Below are 7,694 nucleotides of genomic sequence, written 5' to 3' on the forward strand. Positions count from 1 at the left end.
GTTCTAAAAGTAGAATCGATTAAAGAGTTAATCCACCGAGTTATATTGATAAGGGATGAATGGTCCCTACCGTGCCCAAGTTAATATGAATTTGGATCTTGGAATCATTTATAATAGTTGGGTAGAGGTCACTATATAAATGCTCATAACTTGTTAAATTATTTACAAGTATTATTATGACGATAAATGTTAGTTTTCATCATTCCGTTGTCGCATCGTTTGCATCATTCTATTTCTTCACCACACTTTTTATACGATATCATTTCGATTCAAATCTCCATTAAAACATCGTAACTAAAGACAAAATTTGAATTTTCTGCTAAAAACCTCGAATTATCCATTGAAAGGATCTCTTGTGAAGAGTATAGATAAAAGTTATTCGTGATCAAAAGGGTTTTTGATTTTTGACTAACATATCAACTTACAATGAATTGTTTCTCATGTGCTTAATTGAGTTAAGTACTTTGAAACGTTACATCATTTTGGTAACTAGATTTGTTTGAACTCAAAATTGACCAAAATGCCGCAACCACTTCAATGAAAGTTTTAAGACTAAACAAACGAATGAAGAGTAGTCTTCATGAATTTCATTTTTGCTTCTCTTAGCAAAGACTAATTGAAATGAGTGGGAGCATTCTCTTAAACCGTTAAGAAAAGGATAAGGTTTTAAAGAAGTAAAATTAGAATGGAATTGATACAAGGTAATGTTAAAAGTAAAGTTATTGAGAATAACGATACTAAACCTATCAATCCCGACCGATAAAGTTTCCATTTTCTTAATTGTTGGACACTAGAAAGGAAACTTACCCAAATTATTGAAGGATCAACAAGTTAGTTGTGGGACATCTAATGAGACCTTCTTCTTTAAATGTTTATTTGATTGACATAAATTTTGCTAGTACTACTTCGTCAATATTAGAAACCGGTGGTGGTTTTCATCATTGTATTTGATACATAGGATGATTAGAATATGACGACGAGCAACAATGATGTCGAGAGATAGAGTCATTGTGTACTCAATCTAGTTTTGGGTTTAGAGTTGTACTTAATTGTGACTATTAAGTGCATAAACTCTAAATAAGAATATAAACTTGTTAAGATACAAAAGAGGTTTCACTTTTGTGACCCTATACACCATGATTTGATGTATGGCTAGTCCATTATCAAGGTGATTATATTCTAAACCAAACTAGAATGATATATCATGTAGTTGATGCAAGACTCAAATTGGTAACCCAAAATTAAACCTTAAATTCTTGAATGATGAATGCAAAGAGTTATCGAGTACTCTTGAAACCATTAGATTGTTAATCTTATGGTAAATGCGTATCTTGTATTCAAAGCAAGATGTCTCGTGCCTTTTGGTTGAAAAGGAGATCGAGGTTGTAAATCATTGATCTAAAATAGGTTGATCATTTTCTTTTACCAACGATTTAAGTTGACGCTAATGTGTTCACTTAATAAGGTAAATAGAGAAATCTTTGAAGAAGTTCAAAGAGTTCAAAGAATCAAGATTTAGTCGTGATGGGATTATCAAAGTGAAGACTTTGATATAAGCCAAAGGAAATGTGATATAGTATCACATATTAATCTCTCTAAGCACGCATTGTGGGATAATGTGTTGTTGGATAAAGAAATCAAACGCTATTTGATATGGTTTGAACTTTAATCAAGTTACCTTGAGTTACTTGATCCTTTTGGGGATTTTATTATTTTGTCTAAATTATTTTTCCACTAAATCTAAAACGAATCATATAAGATATGAAATGGTAGGGTACCATGTTTGTAAGTTTACACAAGAAACAAATGCTCATTTTTCCTTACAATAATCACGAGTACAACGAGTTTGTGGCTCGTGAATCTGTCTTTCTAGAATACAAGTTTATTTCTAGAAGACAAAGTGGGAGAAAATTATTCAAGAGCCACAAAGAATGTTATGTCACAAGAAACTGGTCTTTCTTAGCTACATAAGACGTTTTGTGTAAGACGTTGTTTCTTCATAACCTAGGAGGTTAAAGTCATCACTTGTTGAAGTTGATGAATTAGTGTTACTTTTAAAGTCATCACTTGTTGAAGTTGGTGAATTAGTGTTACTTTTAGAAAGTGAAGAGCTTGCAACTTACAAAGAAATTGTTTGACTCAAATTACTTCTGGAAAGTAATGAGCATATGACTTACATGAGAGTGTTTAAGTCACAACTCAATACAAGGCTTAGAGCCATGAAAATCCAAAATAAATTCCAAGTGAATTGTTAGATATCAAAGCTTGATTGGTGGCAAAGGGTTTTGCACTAGTTTAAATGCTTAATTCTATTTGGATCTTCTTAGGGATTGTGTTTCATTATGAGATACATAGCGAGTGAATCTAAAACCCACTTCTTCAGTTAGAAGGAATGTATTCAATACATGTCTTGAGTTTTGTAGATTCTTGCAATCCTAAGATAATGTGAAACTTAAGAGAGGGTCTTAAGTAGGACATCAATGAGTTGGAATCAATGTTTTGATCATGTTATAAAACTTTTCTCGATAAGTCGAGAAGTTGTGTTTATACATGGAGTTTAGTGGGAGTTACGGAAATTTTAATTAGTCTTATATGTGGATGACATATTGATCATTGGGAATGATTTAAGACTTTTGGAGTATTATAATACATCTTTAATATCCGGATTTATGGAGATAAATCTACATGATATTAGCATCATATAAGAATTCTTATGTTGATAAGATTCATGATTAGTTCAATCGAGTTGAACATATTTGATTGATTCCATTTGCTTCCGCTGCCGGATCAATTAAATGAGTAATGATGTATAACACTTCATATACTTTGAGTATGATGAATTGTTTCAAAATCGAATTTAAGTAATAGTTACTAAGTAGCCATATAGATTATCTTTAAGTGCTTGTAGAAGCATTAAGGATGGAAAGTTAAGTGTTTTTGATGCAATTTTTGTGTAAGGGTGTTACACAAATGACAATTGACAATTGAGATTGCGTATGGTTTCCGACAAAACCACATTCAAAACACATAAAGATGGTTAAGGAACCATTGTGGCTATGTTATTTAAGAAATGGATTTGTTAGAATCGTTCTAGGAAATAAAGAACAATGAGAGATACTTACAACGGAAATTGAGTACACTTGCAATCATGAGATGTGCGAGAGGGATAGGTCCCGCACACTGTGAAAACAGTGGGAGCTATTCTATGACTGGAGAGCTTATGTCTAGATTGGATCTAGACACGTACTCAGAAAGTTTTGTAATGCAAATGTATACATTACAAAGGAAAATGAGTATGTAGTAAGGTTGAGTAAGGTACAAGAAGTTGATAAAACCTACTAACCAAAGCCTTCTCATAGGCTTAACATGATGAGTCATGTCATATGTCATTTCAATTGCATTGAGATGAACAACTACATACATGATGAAAATGGATTATAAAAACATGAAGTAGTAATCAGGTATTGACTATTCATATGTGATAATCACATTTGTCGTTCGAGTTTTTAAATCTAAAAACTCCTTTTATACTTTGTTACATCCAAACGGGTTGTAAAGATAATATTGAACCCCGTTAAAATGAACTCGGATTAACATGGTATTTGCCCATAGTCACTTGTATGAGGTGACATCTCAAAGTGACTAGAGTGTGATGCGATTGATGGCAAGTTCGAATGCCATAAAATCCTGTGAGATGACTAGTCGATCACATAGGCAGACTGTTAGGAACACTTTGTCGGGCCTTATGACCGCTTATAGAGTTCTGGCAAATTTATATAGCCTGGTCGTGGCGAGAGCTACTATAGTATTCTAATGAGTCGATTCTTTTGACTAAAGACTGTTCGCCTAAGGTGGCACGATTTCGATTAACTTTGATTTGTGTTACTACGACCTTCGTAAATGGGGTCAAATGGGCATATTTTGGGTTATGATGGTTGTGGCTAGTCGAAGGGAATAGTGCGATAGGAATTGTCCACCCCCTTGTCAGGGTTAAAACAATATCTCAGGGCCACTCGAGGAGTAATGAACTGGAAATGCGTGGCCACGCTCGGAAGGTATCTATAGTAGATAATTCCGGTCAATCAGTTATTCTCCAGATCGAGGAAACCACTCTCGATATGATCACTTGCAAGTACGACCTGAAAGACACCTTGCATTGAGTGGGAGATAGTAATAGGACAAGAGAATTGGTGACGCACACTTGTCGAGGACAAGTGGGAGATTGTTGGAATATGTGTCCTCCGACAATAATGCGATCACAACTGTCGATCATGATGATCACATGTTTAAATCTCATTTTTAAGAATACATGTGGGATGTAATATTTTACAGTCAACTGGTCCACACATATCGGTAATGATTGGCTGACTAGAGTTTGACATTACTGTCGTGCGACGGTGGTGATCAGTTGATCCCCTTAGGTCATACCTATAGGGAAATACTCTTAATTGATTATTTAATTAATCGTATGCCGATACGAGTTAATTAAATTGCTTAAAATTGACGAATGATTTTGTGAGTAAAGTTAACGTGTCTTATTGTTATTCGATTAAAATAGATACGGTCTAAGTAATCGAATTGTTTTATTACTTGGATAAAGTTATTATTTACGAAACAATTGAAATTGAAATTGAATGAATAATTTATTATAAATACAAGACGTTGTAATTTATAATTTGATAAACCATTTTTGGTACAAGTGATTACGAATTACTAGTGAATTTTGTATATGACATATTTTATGAGTATGTTGATTTTTATATTAAAAATACATTACAATTTCACATGTCAAGTAACATGTCACATATGTCACAATTGACAAATGACAAAATAAAATGGACCTCCCATTTTATAAGTGTACCGAAATTTTGGGGAGGGGTTAGGGTGTTATTGTGTTAAATATATTTAGTGGAAAACACAATTATATCCTAGTCTCCTAGCCATGCATGCCTAGTCCTTTTCTTGGGAAGAATAGAGGATCATGCATTGGCCCTTCTCCCTTCCCCTACCCGGTTTTTCCCACCTTCACAAGCTAAGGGTTTGTCTTAATTTTCATATACATTACTCTTGAGAAGAGATAATTCATTCATTCATATTATTCAAAAATCTTGTGAAGTTTTAGAGAGAAAAATACTCCAAAATTACTTCTCCTCTCCACCGAAATAGTAGAGAGACAAAATTAATATTTTTGTGTCAATTTTATAGTAAGACTTGTATTATTTCTAGTACAAAATAATATTGGTTATTAAGAGGTTTCCTTGGGTATTCACTTTTGGGAGAGGTTCTACTTTGAACCTTGTTCATCCATTTTAAGGAAAGCTCAAGAACTAACAAATAGGTGAATTTGTTGGTGCCCATTAATCCGAAATCATATAGTAAGGTTGATGATTTCTTCTCTTATCTTGTTCAAGTTTGCATGCATAAGATCTAGTTTTAATTTTATGACTAAATTAATATGTCACATATATGAATATGTTAAGTTATGAGATTAATAAACCTAACAAGGGGTTCATATTTGATTGGCTTGGCCAGCAAAGGAGGTGAGGATAGATATGCTTTCAGGTCTTCAAAGGCTGACTGGTGGTCAGGAGTCCACTAGAAGTCTTTGTTTTTCCTGAACAGGTTAGAGAATGACTTGCATCTCTCTGATGATCTGGAAATCAATCTATTCAGGGCGGCTACTCTTCCTGTCAATTTTTGTATATCCTTGACATTCTTTGGTGGTTCCATCTCCAGGATTGCTTTGATCTGTTCAGGATTAGCTTCGATCCCTCTTTTTGTTACCATATAGCCCAAGAACTTGCCTGCTGAGACTCCGAAGTGGCACTTGGACGGATTTAACTTCATGTTGAATTTTTCCAGTATTTGGAATGCCACTTCCAGGTCTTTGACATGGTCCTCTGCTTTCTTTGATTTGACTACCATGTCATCAATGTAGACTTCCATGGTGTCTCCAATTTGATCTTTAAACATCATGTTGACTAGCCTTTGGTATGTTGCCCCTGCATTTTTCAATCCAAAAGGCATGGCAGTATAACAATATATCCCTCTTTCAGTAATGAAGGCTGTACTCTCCTGGTCCGGAGGGTGCATTTTAATTTGATTGAATCCACTAGAGGCATCCATGAATGTTAGCATCTCATGGCCTGTGGTGGGATCTACCATTGCGTCAATATGTGGCAGGGGGAATGTGTCCTTTGGACAGGCTTTGTTCAGGTCGGTGTAGTCCACACAGACTCTCCACTTGCCATTCTTCTTCTGAACGACTACCACATTGGCTAACCAGTCAAGGTACTTCACTTCTCTGATCATTCCCATGTCTAGTAGCTTGTCAACTTCTTGGTTGATGATTTCATTCTTTTGCAGCAAATTTTCTTCTTTTTTGCTGTACAAGCTTAAATGACTTGTCAATATTTAACTTGAGTTATAACATCAGCATCTATACCAGTCATATCAAAATGTGACCAAGCAAAACAAGACATCTTAGTTTTAAGAAAGCTGTCCAGATTGGGCCTGACTGAGTCAGGTGCATAAGATCCCACAAGCACTTTCCTGTCAGGATACTCTTGGTCTAGGATGACCTCTCCTGTCTCCATTTGTGATTGAGTTATATATGCATTCCTGACAGGGGATTTTAATTGCTTTGCCGGGGACTTACCTGACTTTGAAGGTTTCAAAGCCTGAGTGTAACATTCTTGAGCTGCTTTATGTTCTCCTCTGATGGTGGTTATCCCCCATTCAGTTGGTATCTTTACACACTGGTGATATGTTGATGGGATGGCTTTGAGATTATGGATCCAAGGTCTGCCCAGTATTACGTTGTACGAGGACAGGCAGTCCAAGACTCCGAATCTTTCATAGGAGGCTACCCCTTCTGCATAAGTTGGCAAGTTGATTTCTCCCAGGGTATTCTTTGTTTCTCCGCTGAATCCAACCAGGACACTCGACCTTTTGGTGATTTTTTCTTCGTCTATTTTCATAGCTTTAAGGACGTCTAGCATTACTAAGTTAATTGAGCTGCCTCCGTCTATTAGGATTCTTGACACCTTTGCTGTACTAATTTGCATGGTAATCACCAGGCTGTCATGGTGTAGATCTGGTACTCCCTGCAAGTCCGAGTCATCAAAAGTAACAGCGGGTAATGATTTAGATCTGAAAAGAGATTGAAGTTTTGACTCCATGGCAACTCTCTTGGCTGCTGAACTGGTCAAGCCGCAAATTTCTGAGCCTCCGTTTATGAATTTGACTTCGTAGATGGGGGGAGGAGGAAGAGGGTCTCTGCTGTTCCCTGGATCTCTTTTGCCTGATCTTTCATCTTTGCCTCCGGGTTGCTGGACCAGATCTTTCCAGTAGCCTTTCTTTAGGAGGTACGCCACTTGTTTCCTGAGCTGAATGCATTCTTCTGTGGTGTGTTCAATGTCCTGGTGGAAGTCACACCATCTTGAAGGGTTCTTCCTGGGGTTGTCTGATTTTTTGGGCCATCTGACTGTGTCTCCCAATTTCTCCAGGCGTTTGATTAACCCTGCAGTATTTATAGAGAAGTTATATTCAGGAATAGTTGGTAGGCTAGAAAGGTTACCTTTGCATTCTTGTGCCATATTGACTTCAGACCGATCAGGCCTAGAATAAGGTGCTGATCTGGAGTTGTTTCCTTTGTGGTAGGAACTTTTTATGTTGGTGTGGCCATAGCTTTG

The sequence above is a fragment of the Silene latifolia genome, chromosome 8 (assembly GCF_048544455.1).
Source record: "Silene latifolia isolate original U9 population chromosome 8, ASM4854445v1, whole genome shotgun sequence".
Lineage (NCBI taxonomy): Eukaryota > Viridiplantae > Streptophyta > Magnoliopsida > Caryophyllales > Caryophyllaceae > Silene > Silene latifolia.